The sequence below is a fragment of the Equus przewalskii genome, chromosome 1 (assembly GCF_037783145.1).
Source record: "Equus przewalskii isolate Varuska chromosome 1, EquPr2, whole genome shotgun sequence".
Taxonomy (NCBI): domain Eukaryota; kingdom Metazoa; phylum Chordata; class Mammalia; order Perissodactyla; family Equidae; genus Equus; species Equus przewalskii.
In genome coordinates, this window is record NC_091831.1 from 75,559,760 (window position 1) to 75,578,261 (window position 18,502).

General features: G+C 40.9%; 1 long non-coding RNA gene across 2 annotated transcripts; it reads left to right on the forward strand.

Annotated features, from left to right (window-relative positions):
• Nucleotides 1-331: 331 nt before the first annotated feature.
• LOC139074905 (uncharacterized) lies at nucleotides 332-18,245 on the forward strand. Of its 2 annotated transcripts, none has more exons than XR_011524842.1 (3): nucleotides 332-442; nucleotides 16,854-16,930; nucleotides 18,117-18,245. It is a non-coding gene; the product is annotated as an uncharacterized lncRNA (long non-coding RNA). The 2 variants fall into 2 exon arrangements; XR_011524843.1 differs by lacking the exon at nucleotides 332-442 and adding an exon at nucleotides 14,020-14,137.
• The last annotated feature ends 257 nt before the right edge of the window (nucleotides 18,246-18,502 follow it).

The window sequence follows — 18,502 nt, forward strand, 5'->3', positions numbered from 1 at the left end:
TGCATATCCAGTAAAACAAAGGGCCCTCAGGAACTGGGACCAGATGTCTGCCTCGACCCAGAGATCAGATGGAGGCTCCACCCAGAGACCAGCAACCTCCCCTACCTGGAGATCAGGCCAGTATATAACTGGCCTGTAGTCTTTATTCCAAGAGATGGTTCTTTCAGACATGAGTCAGCCATCTTCCCTCTTGCTAGCAAGCTGTAATAAAGAAACCCTTTCTCTCCTACTGCCTTGCCTTCTGACTATTGGCTTGTCTTGCAGCGAGCAAAGGACCCCACCTTGGGAGGTAACAGGAGGACGTTCCACAGGAACCATAGAATGCTGCTTTCCAAGAGGGAAGAGGAAAGCATCTTTTGAAAGGTTTGGGCTCCTGCTGAAGGTGTCTGAGGCAGGCCTAAGGGAAGCAGAGGTCAGTTCTGGATTGGCTGCTGTTTCTAAGGTAATTAGTAGAAGCAAGAGTTAACCAGGACTTGGGTGCTGTCTGATTCGATGCAGGCTGCTATAACAAATGACCATAGACTGGGTAACTTAAACAACGACTTATGACTCACAGTTCTGAAGGCTGGGAAATTCAAGATCAAGGGGTCAGCAGATCAGTTGTCTGGTGAGAGCCCACTTCCTAGTTTGTAGACAGCCATCTTCTCATTTTATCTTCACATGGTTGTCAGCAGAGAGAACAGGCTCTCTTGTCTTTTCTTATAAGGGCACTAATCCCATTCATGAGGACTCTATCCTCATGACTTGATCACCTCCCAAAGGCCACAACTCCTCATGACATCACATTGGGGGTTAGGATTTCAACATATGAATTGGGGGGGAACACAAACATGTAGCCCATAATAGGTGCTGTCATGAGGACGGAGTGGCTAAAAAATTGGGTAACCCCAGTAATACATGGAGAATAGCAAAGCAGGTCTGGGGGCGTCATTGTTAAGAAAGCAGTAGTCACTCAAAGAAGGAGTCCTCATGGTATTTTACAAATAGAGAAACAGTGATTCCTGTGACCTGGGCTGCTGCCTTTGTCTGTGCCTGTGCTCTAGGCCTGATTCATAGCAGGGCTGCTTTTTCTTTTTCAGCACAAACTGATTTCCACTCTTTCAGTCTTGACAAATTTTTACTCTTTCAGAGTTAGCATGTTGATCCTCAGAATTTGGCACATTTGTATTTGCAATCATGGAAACTGCCAAAGATCCAGAGTCCCAGGTCTCTGAACCCAGCCTTTGTTGGCATTTCACAAGATATGGAACTCCAGTCTTTCTCACACCCTGTGCTGCCACCAGAGAGTTTACATACATTGGCTGGTTGTTTATTTTTAAAATTTAATTGCTTATATATGATTAAAATGGTGGTGATTATGAAAGCCTTTAATTGGGCTTTCAGTGAAAAGGGTGCAGAAGCTACACCTAGAAGTCACTGATGAAACTTCTAAGAACTCCCAGTTGGTATGAGGCCAGAGAGAGAGAAAGAGAGAAAAGGAATCTGACCCCTATGTTTTTTAAAGTCCAGGCCAAATGCTAAGGCTATGCAGGTTACCAGGACAGGCTAAATATCAGTTAGAAAATTTTGGAGGCTCCACGCAGGGAAGCCTTCCTGAGTCTCATTGCTTTGAGCTTTTCCAGGATCAACCTTTAGTTTGAGACCTGAGCTTCGGAAGGAAGAGCAGCAGACTAGGGTCCAGAGGGAAGGACTGCCACAGACCATGGGACACAAGAGGGCAAGCTCTCTGTCCAGGCTGTGGGCCCTGGAAGAACACACTCATAGGTGCCAGGCTGGCACCTTCTCTAGTGTTGACGTCCAAGGGGTCTCAGCTCATCAGGTACAGGGATGCCTTTGGCCCCTGTGATGGACTGTATGGTGCCTCAAACTCGGAAAGAGAAAAGGCTGACTAAGATGACTTATTTTTGGCTGGGAAAAAAAAAGCAGGAAGGGAATGGCAACATAAATAAAACAAGTTGGGAATGATATTGGAACTTTAGGATTTGTCCTTTGTATCTAAACTTTCTTTCATATCTTCCCTCTCTCTACAGCACATTCTCAAAACAGTCCTTGGCTTGATAATCCCATCACCGATTTACTCTTGAGCCATGTCTTTGCTATTCAGCCCATCTGGGGAATTTACCTTTAAAAACTGTTTTTCTCTTGCAAGATCTTTTCTCAACACCCACTCCATTTTTGGCAGGTGCCATCGTCTCTTAGGCTTCTAAAAATGTTAACTACAATTATTTTAGAACCTCCTTCTGTTTTTAAAAAGACTCTTCATTTGTAGAGATTGTCGTCTCTCTTTTGTGATGTTGGTTTTCCTCAAATGTTTGTGATTGTTGGTTATTAACAAATCTGAGCTTGGGAGTCCCTGATAACTTGACCTCTTACTCTCCCTACTACTAGGGGTGGATGGGAGGAACTCCTGCCTGAAGGCAGACTCTCCTTATGCTACTGCCTGGCTCAAAATGGGGCAGGAAGCATCCTGGTGCATTTTCTTCATCTTTATGTCATGGTGATGATAGGATGACGTGATGTGTCAAAAAAACTGAATTTTTACAGTCTCTTCTTCATAATTGAGAAGTAAACAGGCATATGTTATGGGACTGTTGAAGAAAAACATAAAAAATATTAAGCATTACTTTTTTTTTACAGAAACCAGTATGCAAAAAACTTTATTTGTGATGTCAAATATGTGAAGAATTGATTACTTTTAAATCATCTTTTAAATATGAGGTAGGCTTCATATAATACTCTTTTTTATTTCCAAACTGATAATCAAACTAGCAATGAAAGAATCATCCCTCTTTCTAGGTTCTCCTCAAAGCTTTTGTGACATCGAACCTTAAAATAAAAATCTCTGAGTATTGATAAAATGCAGTTATTAGTTTACCAGGAATCTCTGAATCCACATAAATTTGAAATATTTGTTAAGTTAAGGTCAGAATGCTTCAGACTATTCATACTTCTTGAGTAGGGCTTCTCAGCATTCTTCGGGTACACAGCCAAGGGCATAAGGAGCTCTTGAAAGCTCAAGTTTAGTTTTATGGAAAAGTATGATGTGAAGATGGTGTACAAGCCTTGAACTAACAGGACTGGAATATTGCATTCCTAATTTATATTACAGTACTTCAGAAGAATTAATGTTTTCTTTTATAAAATCCCCATAATTGTAGTGGGCTTAGACAGCCTAGAATAGGATCAGACATCACCAAGATTTGAAAAACATAATATTTTCCTTTTTAGAAATTTCTATTTTCCTCTTTTCTTCCAACAAGAGGAAATTGTCTGTGTAGGGACAATTTCCTGACAGCAGTGCAGGGACCTGGAACCCAAGCATAGCATGGTGGTCCCACTGAGATGAAGAGGAAGACAGTAGAGTTTGGGGCTACTGAAGCGCTGAACACTGGAGAGGAGGGAACTGCCCAGATAGCAAAGGCAGAAATGTATGTAGGAGCTTCCTGAAAATCCTTGGCAGACAGAAATCTGAGTGGTTTCCTGCAAATCTTGGCAGAGGATTGGGCTATATATGCACAAAGAAAGACAAAGCAAAGTCTACCAGGGAATGGCTGCTATGAGGTTGAGAATTGAGTAGAGATAGTAGAAGTCAAGCACCGTGGGGAGACAGAGTTCCGGCCTTATCAGTTCATGACTTTTACAACACCCAAACATCCATGTAAAACAACAGAAGAACCATACCCTAGGAGTAAAGACCCTGTCCTAGAGCAGGTGTTGGCAGCTTTTTCTGTAAAGGGCAATATAAAAAGTGTTTTAGGCTTATAAGCCTAAATATATGCTCAAAGACTTAAAGGAAAATAAGGGCTTAATGGTTGAACAGATGAGATAGAGACTCTCAGCAGGGAAATGGTAACTATATGGGAAAAAAAACCCAATGAAAACTCTAAAGCTTAGAAGTACAATAATGGAGGGGCCGGCCCCATGGCTGAGTGGTTAAGTTCATGCACTCTGCTTCAGTGGCCCAGGGTTTCGCCAGTTCAGATCCTGGGTGCAGACCTCATCAAGCCATATTCAGGCGGCATCCCACATGCCACATCTAGAAAGACCTACAACTGAAATACATGACTATGTACTGGGGGGCTTTGGGGAGAAGAAGGAAAAATAAAAAATAAATAAAATTAAAAAGTACAGTAATGGAGCTGAGAATAGAGGTTCTGAGAATAAGGGGTTTTATAAGGTCATTTTTTACCTCTCCCTCCATCCTTCTAATTCTGTCTTTTAGCTTCATTTGGTTCAGGAAGTATACATGTAAACACATGGAGATCAACATAGCTAGGGTTCAGGTGTCCCTTGACTTTCTGACCTTAACTTTTATGCCTATTGCTTTTCAAAAGAAAGAGAAGTGTTTTCAGAAAAGGCCAGAAAACATAATGTCAAGCAAAAAGTCACTCATATAAGTCACAGATAGAGATCCAAGAAAGAAATCACTAGTATCCCCTATATAGTACAATATTTGTAGGAACCAATGTCCAGCTGGTTCATTCATACAAATTCACCTTGCTACTAAAAATACAAAGTATGTAATTACATTTCATCCCAACACCTTTAAGTTGAAATAGAGCCGTTCATCAACTGTTTCCTCATTCATTAAAATGGCAGGTCAACCCAAACACTGTCAGGGTAGACTGGCAATACATTTGCTAGCATCACGGAACTGCAAATACTCAGGGCAATTTAATTCACACAATCTCTTAACACCATAGCAACCTAACAAGGAGCTCTGAAGCCTTTGTTGTGAAAAACATCACTAGCCATTTAAAATCGTGCTTCAGAAAACCTTGAGCTGATAGGATTCCATGCATTGGTACCCATATGCAGGAGAATCATTTTGACATTTTGGCTCTCTGATGATCTTTTTGGAGAAGTTATAATATCCTTTGTTAATGAAAAATTGCTTTCCATTGTACATCCTTTTCAAGAAATGTTATATTTAAGCCCTTTAAAAGAAATATTCAGGATATTGGAGAAACAAGATTCATATTTTACTTAGATAAGTCTGTTAAAATTATAAAATATATTTTTCTGAACCAGGCCTGAGAAAGAATGTCAAGACAAAGTGTCTTAATACTTTCTGCCTAGAAAGTGAATTTATGCTGCATCTATATTGGTGAAGTTAGAGAACAAAGGTGTAAGAGCACAGATGGCAAATTAATCATTATAGTGATAGCATATACCTTAAAACTTGGGTGAGTAAATTAAATTTCTACAACAAATGAATTTAAAAATTATAATTCCCTATAATAAACACATAATAAATACAATATCTTACAATAAACTTGCATCTCTACACTCAAGGTTAAGGGTTAAATTCCATAGGAGAGGGCACAAAAATTTGCACTCAAGAATAGATTGTTACAGGAGACTGTTTTGGCCTTCATAGAAAAAAATTAGTCAGAAACTCAACTTCATAATGCTAAAAATCAGAGTATGTTCAGCCTTCGTTTTGGGTAATGTTCTTTTCTCTTTGTGTTGCCACAGAGACTGATGAGTAAATCTTTCTCAGCTTCCTTTTTCTCTGTCGAAGAGTACTGATAAGTTGGTTGTTGCTTTCTCAGAAGTGCTTGCATCATTGATCTTATCCTCTCAAGGAAATATTACACTGATTTTTTCCCCCCATAGCTTCAAATTTAACAAGAGCTAAATCAAAGTATTTAGAGTTTATAATTTTCTCTTTCCACAAGGGGCACTGATTCTAGGATGTTCCTCTGGAATATTCTTTGGGATCAAATGGAAAATTCAAACAATATGAATGATTCAATCAACAAATGTTTATTGGCAATTACGTATAGGTACTGTGATAATCAGGGAGCAATTACATGAGTAAGGATTTCTCTCTTCAGGAATGTTATAGTCTGGACAGGCTATGATGCAACCACACCCAAATAATATACAGAGCAGTTAATGATGAGTGCTAAATGAATGCAGTGGGCTACAGTTGCCACTGGGCTTCACAGGAGAGCGATTGCTTTGGCCTGTGGCAGTGAGGTTGGCTACACCTCAGGGTAAAGGTAGCATTTGAGCTGGGCTTTGGGGGACTAGAGGAGTTAAAGGATCAGAGTGGAATGGAGGGAAAAGAACAGCAAAGCTAAAGAGGGAGAAGAGGAGCTATTTCCAGAGCAAACTGAAAGAATCACAATGAATTGAAGTATGCTTTAGCAGGCTGGAAATTAGATCTGAGTATGTTTCGTATATATATCGATCTGTGCGTATTTTCAGAATACCCCTTTGAAAAGCTGACACGTATATGGGTGAGTCTCTTGGCCCCAACCAAAGCCACAGGGCAATTTCCATGGCTGTAGTGAAACTGCCCTATACCAGGACTGCCCCAACGCTTATCTCTCGTGTCCTAGACTTTCAAGCTGACCCCCTCTCCCATATCCAGCACGTTGCTGCAGTGTGGGTTAGGATTTATAATCTTGCTATAATCAAGTCTTAAAGAAAACCCCCCACCTTCATCTATTTAACAATCTTTCAGGTTGCAGCACTGCTCAGAATTTTGTCTTCTAACAGAACCCGGCTCAATGATCATTTTTACTTCAAAAAACATTCATGAACAACGGCTAATTACAGATTTGCAGTCTCTGACCTGAGCCAGGATTTTATTAGCTAGGATCAGAACAAAGAATAAGGGGGATCCAGAAATAAAATAATCAAATGAGAAGATTCAGGAAAGAATTACACAAATGTCAGCCTGTACACAAACACCCATCACTGTCTTCCCTTGAGGATTCCAGAGAAAGACCACATTTCCCCTCCCACCCCACCCCTCTTTGTTAGTCAGAGTCACCTTCCTTAGGGGAGGAAGCAAACAATCCCCCATTCACTGCATTGCCACTAGTTTGCAACGTGATTTTAGGCAACTTGCTTAACTTTTTGATATCTCGGTACTAACCCCATGCAGTTGTTAGGAGCAGTAAAAAAGTTAATAGTTGCAAAGTGAAAAAAACAGTGCCTGGCACGTGGTAGTACCAGCAACAGCAGCAGCAATGGTAGTAATAGCAGTGGTCGCTTGCCTTGTAATCCGGTTTCAATTTCAGTACAGCCTTGGCATGGTGAGGGTTTGCAGAATTGCAGAATAGGAATAGGAAAAAAGACACTGTAAGAGTTCACTACTTTGTTTCTTGAAAATTGGGGGAATATTTGTGGGACTTGAATTTTGAAGATGTGTAACCAAGAGGATCATAATTTTGAATCCAGATGATGGTGTTGCTATCAGTGTGATCACCAGAGTCTGCATTCAGTATACTGCTGCTACATTTCAACAGTTTTCTGGGTTAGCTATTGCAAGCTTGGGTCTAATGGTGATAACAGTAAGTTATATAGATAGATAAGAAATCCTTTGGCATAATATAGCAGTGGTTCTCAGACAATTTGGCAGTGTCTACAATTTTTATTGTCACAATTGGCAGGGTGCTCCAGGCTTCTAGTGAGTAGAGGCCAGAGGTACTGCTAAACATCCTACAATGAGCAGGACAGTCTCCAACCACAAAGAACGATCCAGGCCACAAAAAGAAAATGATCCACAAAATGACTATAGTGCCAAGGTTGAGATACCTTGATGTGAAAGAAGAAGCGCCAAGACTTGGAATGATGAGAATATTGGCTTTAAACCATATGAATGCTACTTTCATTAATGCCTTCACCATGTCCCCAAAAGGCCAAGAAAATTATTTATATCCCATTGCAGAGGAAGTCCTTAATTAAGGAGATAAGACAACCTGAGGTCTAGATGTTAGCCTCTCGTTTCCTTGGCCAACCCAGTGTGCTCATGAATACATCATTGTTAGCGGCAGGGCTGCAAGTTACGTGAAAGTTCAGTAATATAGACCTTCGATCACCAAAGCTGCCATTGTGCAATGCCTAATTTGCTGGCCACCGTAATTCACACTGAACCCCCAATCTGGCACCCTGACCTGAGGTGACCAGCCAGTTACCTAGTGGTATGCCAGTGACTTTGGACTCCTTTCTTTTTGGAAAAGGCAGCAAGTTTTCCTCCACCAGGATAGACACATTCTGCCTTTGGATTTTCCTTTTCTGACGGTCCTGGCTCCCCCAGTAACATTATCTATGGATTCTCTTTGGCAACAGGAAATGATCAAGAATGAATTTTGGGATGACAAGTCATTTTGGACTGAAAAACACAGTGGGACACATTAGAAAGAATAATCAAAAGATCTTTTACAGATCCTAAATATGATTTAAAAAAATTGTTTTTTGATGCCTGAAATTTGATTACTTATTGCAAAAGAATATTAAATTGCAAGAGATCTGTTGCATTGCTTAAATGAGTGTTCTATTAGTAGTTGAAATGTTAAGTAACAAAGAAATTTCTAACTTTCTTTTGATTAGTTTGGAAAAACAGAATTCTACTTTGAGCAGTGTGGTTTTAAAATAAATTAGAAATGAATTGCGTAAATACAGGAATACGGATCTAATAACCCTTATTAAATATTGAAGCAATGTTGCACAGAAGATTGCAGACTACCTTCCCTCAAGATCACAACATAGCTGCCAGTAGCTTGTAGGTCAAGACATTTCTTCACTTACCTTTACCCCAATCGTAGAATAAAAGCTCTTTTCATAAGTCCGACTGGACCAACTTTGGTCACTTCCCTACCCCTGAACCAATAATAACAGCCTGGGGTTGTCCTGTGTTAACTGGCTCTAACTTAGTGTTCCGATTCTATTATGGTAAGGCCATGGAGTCACCATATTTGATTTAGACCAATCAGGACCCACCTCCGTGACTGGGAACAGGATTATCATCTCTGGAATTATGTGAGTCATAAGGGGAACAAATTGGATGATGTCTGAAAATTGGGGTTCTGATGCAAAGGAGGAAAGGAGGGATAGATGCTGAGGGAAGTGTCCACAAGGAGCGAAATTCTCTTTCCCTTTTAGATAGAGTCAGGGTCACATACACGTCAACACTGTAACCCTAATTCTCTTCTTCTCATCTGTTTTCCTGGTTGTGCAAAAAGCCAAACACAGCCAGGTGGCAGTGTCAGCTTCTGTTTCAGTGAAAAACTTACTATGTTTTGGGATGGGGTGGGAGGACGGAGAACACATCAGTAAAACCTTCAGACCTGCAGAACCAAGAGTCCTGGGGAAATGAAGCAAGTAGTTTGTGAGCTGTAATTGTGGGAAGAATCCTCTCGTCCCTCCATGGCCCAACTGTACCCTTGGGTTCCTGTGTCTGTGTATTCTGCTGTTGGAAAAGTAAAACTATATATGCCGCTAATTCAAAGCATACATTGCATCTGAAAGGAAGCAGCCAATCCCCCATTGTGTTGCTCTTGGTAGCATAGACAAAGCTGACCAGAGCAAAGAGCAAAGAGAAGATGCAAAAAATTGAGCAGGACCTCTAATCAAAAAGTGCCTGAAACCTAATACACTTTCTGACTACATGTTCTTTAGAAAATGAAGTTCATCATCTGATTCAGTTTTAAATGGAGATTCTGTTACTTCGTTCCCCTCAAAGCATCCAAATGGATACTCTGTGATATGATGGAGGCCATGAAGAGAATGGTGACAATCTGAGTCCTGTCTGGGATTCTTCCTTAATTCCTATTCCCAACAGCACAGGTGCGAAAAGATTACTCTTACCCTTCACTGGCAGAAGGACCATAGACTCGGAGCCCTAGGGAATGACTCTACTGAGGGTTCAGCCACTGAGTACACATCCCTGACCAGTAGAGCTGCTGTCAGATGTGGCTAGGAGGAGGGAAGACATGGTACCAGCTGTAACCTTTTAACCAAACTTTGCCTCAGTCTGTATTTCCTTATTTTCTTGGTCCTTTATTTATTCTTTAAATTTCCCTTCTCTCTGTGCTTACCTCTCCCATTATTAGCAGTATTTGGGCAGAGGTTAAATTCATAATGGACTTCAGAATATTAAGAAAGTATTGAGATGAAGTAAGAGGTGGAATGGACATTATTGGAAGCTTTGTAAACTCAGAAAACATCTAAATCTTTACTTCTAGATGCAAGATGTAGGCATGGCTTTCGATTGCCTTTCATTTGTAGGGGGATGAGAGTGTTTACAGCTGTGTGTGGAAATTTGCAAGATCCTAGACAGGGAAACCCTCAGAAGAAGGATTTGTAGTGTGTATATGTGTGTGTGCTAGGAAGCTAAGGGCTGGAATATGATGGTGTTGGAATATAGGTGTTTTTTTTCTGTGCAGCACCCATCATTCGGAGAACTGTCCTCACCCGCTGTAAATGGTACTTGAAATTGTAACCCCAGTTCCTTCGAGATCAGATGGTAGGATAGGATTATATGTGCAAGAAATTTCGTTGGTAAAGTGCCTGTCAGAGAAAAAGGGGAGAGAGCTGGGAGAAGATGGGAAAGCTGTCAGATTTGGATATAGGTCTGATTAAAGAAGAGAGAGAACATAGGAAGGAAGATGGAGTGGAAGAGTCTTAAACTGAAGCATAGTTCTCAAGTCCGTTCAGGGGAGTCCTGTGTCTGAGGAGTCTGCATCGTCCAGGAACGGGCTGACCTCACATCCCTGCTGAGCTCAGTTGTTGGCTGGGAGCAGCCTGTAGAGGAGCGTGGGCTCTGTGCTAACCTAGTGATGGATTTCAGAGTATAGCATCAGGGCCCTGCGTCATTTAGAGCCCTTTAGTCGGAGATCTGAGAGGTGCATTACCCGTGACAGCACAATCAGTAATAGAAGGGAACATGCTGGACTACCCGCTCCCCCCGCAGGGAGGTGAAACTAAGTTGGGTCAATGACATACACTTTCAGGAATTTAGGTTTCCAAGGAGAAAACCCACAAATGACTTAAGGTGTCAGAAGCAGAGGCACACAATGGCAGGGCCCACAGGGAAGGGCCTGCTGCTGAGGACTTTGGTGCTGCCTTGATTTCATTTCAAGATTTCACAGTTCAGCACTTTCTTTGACTATATGGATTGTTCAGTATAATTTTAATACACCCCTGTTTTTTAAAAATTTAGAGTTATTTTCTATTGCTTGTAAACTTCCAAGAACCACAGCTGAGGTGGAGTTAGGGGGCTTGCTTATAAGAATAAATAAATGTTTTTGACATAGTTAAAATGTCTATTCTACCTAAAGCAATCTACAGATTCAACGCCATCCCAATCAGAATCCCAATGACATTCTTTACAGAATTAGAACAAAGAATCCTAAAATTCGTATGGGGCAACAAAAGACCCCGAATTGCTAAAGCAATCCTGAGAAAAAAGAACAAAACGGGAGGCATCACAATCCCTGACTTCAAAACATACTACAAAGCTACAGTAATCAAAACAGCATGGTACTGGTACAAAAACAGGTGCACAGATCAATGGAACAAAATTGAAAGCCCAGAAATAAAACCACACATCTATGGACAGCTTATCTTTGACAAAGGAGCTGAGGGCATACAATGGAGAAAAGAAAGTCTTTTCAACAAATGGTGCTGGGAAAACTGGAAAGCCACATGTAAAAGAATTAAAATTGACCATTCTTTTTCACCATTCACCAAAATAAACTCAAAATGGATTAAAGACCTAAAGGTGAGACCTGAAACCATAAGGCTTCTGGAAGAAAACGTAGGCAGTACACTCTTTGACATCAGTATTAAAAGGATCTTTTCGGACGCCATGCCTTCTCAGAGAAGGGAAACAATAGAAAGAATAAACAAATGGGACTTCATCAGATTAAAGAGCTTCTTCAAGGCAAATGAAAACAGGATTGAAACAAAAAAACAACCCACTAACTGGGAAAAAATATTTGCAAGTCATATATCTGACAAAGGCTTAATATCCTTAATATATAAAGAACTCTCACAACTCAATCACAAAACATCAAACAACCCAATCAAAAAATGGGCTGGAGACATGAACAGACATTTCTCCAAAGAAGATATACTGATGGCCAATAGGCACATGAAAAGATGCTCATCATCGCTGATCATCAGGGAAATGCAAATCAAAACTACACTAAGATATCACCTTACACCCGTTAGAATGACAAAAATATCTAAAACTAATAGCAACAAATGTTGGAGAGGTTGCGGAGAAAAAGGAACCCTCATACACTGCTGGTGGGAATGCAAACTGGTGCAGCCACTATGGAAAACAGTATGGAGATTCCTCAAAAAACTAAAAATAGAACTACCATACGATCCAGCCATCCCACTACTGGGTATTTATCCAAAGAGCCTGAAGTCAGCAATCCCAAAAGTCCTGTGCACCCCAATGTTTATTGCAGCACTGTTTACAATAGCCAAGACGTGGAAGCAACCTAAGTGCCCATCAACAGACGAATGGATAAAGAAGATGTGGTACATATATACAATGGAATACCACTCAGCTGCAAAACAGAACAAAATCATTCCATTTGCAATAACATGGATGGGCCTTGAGAGAATTATGTTAAGTGAAATAATCCAGCAAGAGAAAGATAATCTGTGTATGACTCCACTCATATGAGGAATTTAAAACTATGGACCAAGAACAGTTTAGTGGATACCAGGGGAAAGGTGGGGTGGGGGGTGGACACAAAGGGTGAAGTGGTGCACCTAAAACATGTCTGACAAACATTAATGTACAACTGAAATTTCACAAGATTGTAACCTACCAATAACTCAATAAAAAAAAAAGATAAAAAAAAATAAAGTAAAAAAAAAAAAGAATAAATAAATGTTTTTGGAAAAATATAAAGGTAGGTATATAGGATTGTTTAAAATTTTTTTAAATTTACATACATGATACTCTGTTGCATGTGTTCTTCTGGAAAGTTTACCTTTTGCTTAGAATTATGAAGATTTCATCCATGTCTATAGATCATTATGAAATATTCCTTTGAATGAATATACTGTTCATGAGGAAGAAAGTGGATGTCAGATGGTATAAGGTATCCCAATGGTACATCCATTCTCTTCTTCATGAACAGTAAGAAAGATTATAATTTTTTGCATAAAAAGCTGCCTCTGGATGTATGTTTTTGTGTCTTTTGTGCACCCGTGAAAGCATTTCTATAGAATGCATACCTGAGGGTAACTGCTGTGTCCTAAGGTACCCGCTTCTTTAACTACACCCATATTGCCAATTGCTCTTCATAATAGTCGTAACAATTTACTCCACTGTCAGAAACACAGAAGATTTCTCATTGCTGCACATTACTGAAACACTTGCTATCTTTAAATTCTTCAGTGTGATACATCCATAAGATGGAGTTATTTGTCGGTGAACGCAGTACAGATACCTACTACAACAAGAGTGAACCCTGAAAATATCACACTAAGTGAAAGAAAGGAATCCTAAAGACCACATCTTGTGTGATCCCATTTATATAAAATGTCCAGAGGAGGCAAAGCTACAGAGACAGAAGTAGATTAGTGACTGCCAGGGACTCAGGGCTTGGAGGGAAATGGGGAATGAATGCTAATGGGTATACACTTTCTCTTGGGGTCAACGCGAATGTTCTAAAATGTCTTGTGGTGATGGTTTCATAATTTTTTGAATATACTAAAAGCCCTTGAATTGTACACTTTAAATAGGTGAATTATGTGATACGTAAATTGTATCTCAATAAAGCTGTTACCAGAAAAGATGTTTGGAGACTACTGGTCTAAATAGGGTAAGAAATACTGGCAATAGTAACAAAATGGCTGATGGAGAAATATGAAATAAAGAAGTCACAGATTTTCATTGCTTATTGCAGATGGGGCTAAAAAAATGTAAAATTAGGGGTGACGGAGGTTGAGATCCAGGTAGACATGCAGACATGTGGTACTATGAATGGAAATGACATCAAGATCAGAGAGGGTGCAGATTTTGTTGGCAGCACAGTGTGTCTCCAACAGCTGTGATTTCAGACTGTCAAAGCCTGGTGATGTTGAGTGGCAGAGAGTTTTGGGTGCCCTATAAAATCTAAGTAGACGACTGCCTTCTTTCTTTCTGATGTTCTGTGGTTAAAATATTTGGTGAAAATTAAAGGTAAACAAAACCATGAGTCACTTCATAAATTTTTAAAAGGACAGAAAGTAATTTGAATTGTGTCAAATGTGGGTACAAACAGGACTAGGACTACAAATATAAGACTTCAAAAGACATGGACACTTCTTGTTCTTTCTGGATAGCACACCTGCTTGACAGCAATGCGTTCTCATTCCCTGTGGAGGAACGGTAAATTGCGATGCTTTTTATACTGCACAGTACATACTTTTGAGATGCGAAATTAACATAAATCTGTAATTACTGATTACTTATGGGAGAAGCAATATTCTCAATTACGGTTCTGATGATCCTGCCATCTTGGTTCACGTCCACTCACATCTGAATGGACTTTCACTCTATATGGGACTATAATTCTAGATTTTCCAGAGAACTTGATTTAGTATTATGGTTTAACTGTTGTCAAGAATAATGAGTTGTGAAGTCTATCTAAAGGTAACCCAGAGTAGGATATACTCTTAGAAAGTATCAAATTATAAAAAAATTGTCAGATCTCATATCTCAATTTGGAGGTTTGAAGATTTTCTCATGAAGAAAATTCTCTCTATGAAAGATTCTGTCTTAGTCACTTATGTGCATACTATTTCAAGAGTTTTCAAGAAACAGTCCCTTCTTAAGTTGGCTATAAGCTGATCATCATATAGCTTTCTGCAGACATCACATTTCTGCAGCATAACATATATTAATTCTGGCATCTTGACATTCATTTTTTAAAAGGTTCATTTGTGAAATAAAAACTAAAAACACTATAGTCTTAAAATGAATATATTTTAGACTCTAAAGATCATTTGTCATCAAAGATGCCCTACCAGAAGGCCATTTGATAAAATGGATTTTCTGGATGCCTGAAATCCTCATTATTAGCACCATTCACTTAATGGCTCCTAAGGAGAATTTGCATTTTAGCAGGGCTAAGTTTTTTTGTTTTTTTTTTTTAACCTGGAAATAGTCAACAACTGAGTAAATGGAGTGGACAGCCTTCAACTAGAAAGGTGCTAGGCATCTGGTGCAAAGGGCTGATGTCAAGGAAAAGCCCTAAGAAGCTAGGATAGGGATTGCCGCTTCAATTGCTATGAGGAGTCCAGGAGGTATGGACATTAGCGAAATGGGCTGCTGGGGGTGCTGGTGAGCGGGGCTGTAGGGAAGAGGTGCACATGCCCGTTGCAAGGGCAGCAGCATCTGCTGAGCTCCAGCTGGTGGTTGACACGTGGGACTGCTGTCAGACCTTCAGATTTTTCGAGGCCAGCAACTTGGATATAAACATGAACGCTTTTTATTGCTAAGTGTTGACAACTAATTACGTTTTAAAAACCTGTAAGTCAACAATTTGCAAGCCAAACAGGTTAGTTCTGTGGGCTGTGTGAGGCCACAGAATACCAGTTTGAAACCTTCCCAATAGAACACCTCCCAAAGGAAGCTGAAGAATCTTGAAGACAAATGTGGTCCTCTTCTCAGCTGAGCCTAGAGCTCACGGCTCCAGGAAGTCTCATCTCTGCTCTTTATAGACCATTCACGATTCGGCTCTGTACAGTAAGGGTCTCTATGGGCTAGGACAGGTCCCGCCCTGAAGATGGAGTTCAAAGGCAATACTCAACTCTCTCAGCATTGTTGGGACAGGCAGAGGCCCCGTCCTTTCCCAGAGGTTACGAGTCAATCTTCTGAGTTGAGTAAAATCATGGGGGATGCTGCTGCTTATGCCAGGGATTTAAGAGCATAAAAGTTATTGGATACTAACCTGACTCCACTTTCCTGTGATACAACGATTTGTACTTGGCTTTTTCCTTGACAAATCACTGGGAGCTTGGAGCATGAAAGTCAGGCCAGAGAGTTGGGAGTTGGTATTATACATGCGACTAACTCAATTAAGGTTCTGCCATGGTTAAGAACATTGAGCTCTGGAGCCAAGAGCTTGGGTCAAATTCTGACTCCACCACTTAGTAACTGTCTGAGCTTAACCCGTCTGTAAAATGGGGACGATAAAATACTTATCTATAAGGTGGTTGTGAGGATTAAATAAGTTAATACTTAGTGCATCATATAGTTTGCTGTTATAGGAAAAATGTTATTTTAGAAATTTGAGGAAACTGGGGCTCAGAGAAGCTAACTGACTTGTCCAAAGTCACACTATTCAAAAAAAAAAAAAAAAGGCAGGTTCTAGGATCTGAACACCAGCCTCTCTAATTCCAAATACAATATTGTGGTCTATTTACCCCACCCCCAAATTTTCTCATAATGATGTTGGGTTTGTCTGATTGCTCACTATGAGTGATTTGTACATAACCAGGTTCTACTGCAAATCCTGGAAGTTCTTGAAAGAGGAAAACAGGTTCAAGACAGTAAAGGAAGATTTGCAAGGCAAAGCCAGTATAAGTCCTATAACCCAGAAACAGTGGGCGCCAAATAAAAAGGTTTGTCCAGAAGTAGGGAAAACTAAAAGCTTAGCCCTTGGTGCTTGTTTTGGGGCACAGCAGATCAGTTCAGGTTGGATAGTAAACTAGGCAGTAGAGATCAAAAGAGGCCTCATGAACTAAATGGCCTTCAAAATTAACATACACTAAAAAGTTCACTCAAAAATATTTTTATTAGTTCAACATCTAGCAGAGGAGAACTTCTAAATAGCAAGTGCTCAAATAACAGTCATAAAACCTCAACTCAGAAGCAGCTTAGTGATCATTTACAGAGAAGGAAAGCAAGGCCCAGACGGATGAATGACTTACACAAGTTCACACAGTGAGTAGTAGCAGAATTAAAACTAGACTCTAGAAACATGTCCTTCAGTGGTTAGGACCATGACCCTGGAATCAGACCGCATAGAGCCAAATCCTACATCGTCTCTTGTTTTCTCTGTAACAATTTCCCAACTTCAATTTCCTCGTTCTGAAAACAGGAGAAAGAGCAGCATTTGCCTCCCGCGATTGTGCTGAGGCCGTGATCCGTGAAAAGCATCATGAAGCCTGGCACAAGGTGAGCGCCCCCACGCCGCGGTTCCTGAGGTGATTGGCTGCTAGCGCAGTGCACACTCAAGTGCACAGTCACTCAGCCATTCAATAAGGAAATGATTAGAACGGACTGTTTTATTGAGCTGATACAGAAAGGTGCTTCCAGATCCTTTAGCCCTGCCCCACCCCACATCAGCTCAAGGCAGTAAAAGCCATGGGCGACTGGCACCTGCTAGGTTTTACCAGGCCTGGGACGAGGCTTCTCAGGAAACAGGTTTACTCAAGGATCCTGAGTCCATCAATAACAGGCAGCAAATGGGGCTTCAGTGGGGTAGTCAGACTCCATGGCCAGGTAAATCAGGACACACGTGGGCTAACACGCTGTAACTCCTCTTGGAGACAGAGGGAGAAAACAGCCAAGATTCATGGCTTTCAGCCTGCATTTTCCTCTTGATGTACAAGCCCTTGGCTCCCTCCCTTTGCATGCCCCCGGTCACGGGCTCCCCTCTGCTCACTACCCACAACTGCTTCCTCTCCCCGCAAATCTACTCTGCTGAGAGATCTGCAGATGCCAAGAAAAGACTCCAGCTACCACAATGCATCTACCCTGGAGGGGCCTGGCTGAGGAAGAAGGCGCAGGCAGGGGGCCTCGCGGAGAAAGAAGTGAAGGACTGGACTTTTCAGCTTTTGGCTAGGGCTACTGAAAGCTGGAAGAAGATTTTTCTGGCCCTTTTGAGTGATCAAATCACTGATTTTGCTGTCTCTCATTTTCTGAGACCTGTGCTCCAGAAGGGGACAGGCTGGGCCATGGAGGTGTCTGCCTCCCAGTAGGCTGCCAAGGGGCTGCTGCTGGTGTTGGGCTTCCTGGGGTGCTCCTCTGAGGCACTGGAGGCACAAGTAGGCACAGGTAGTCACAGGTGTTAGCTAGAGCACAAGCCCAGGTGCTGGGTGCAGCTGGGGCTCCCAGGCTGGGGCCTAATAGGTGGATGGGAATGGGCTGGGCTCCTTATAGCGATATCTCTGGGGAAAAAGTTGATGACGAATAATGACAATAAAGTCAGTTAAATGTATTGGATCAATATTAAAACTTTTTTTTTTGGTGAGGAAGATTGGCCCTGAGCTAATATCTGTTGCCAATCTTCCTCTTTTTGCTTGAGGAAGACTGGCCCTGAGGTAACATCTGTGCCAATCTTCCTCCATTTTGTATATAGGATGCTGCCACAACACGGCTTGATGAACAGTGTCTAAGTCTGTGCCAGGATCCAAACCTGTGAACCCTGGGCCACTGAAGTGGGCCTCGTGAAGATAACCATGATGCTACTGGGCTGGCCCCAATATTAAAACTTTTAAATGTTTCCACTATGCCTTTTAACTTTGGGCGAAATTCTTCATCAGCTGCTATGCTTATTCTCCTGTGTAATCCAAAGTGATTTTTTTTTAAATTGTGGTAAAAAATACATAACACAAAATTTACAATTTTAACCATTTTAAGTGTACAACTCAACAGCATTAAGTACATTCATAATGTTGTGCAACGATCATCACTATTCATTTTCAGAACCTGTTCATCATCCCAAACTGAAATACTGTGCCCATT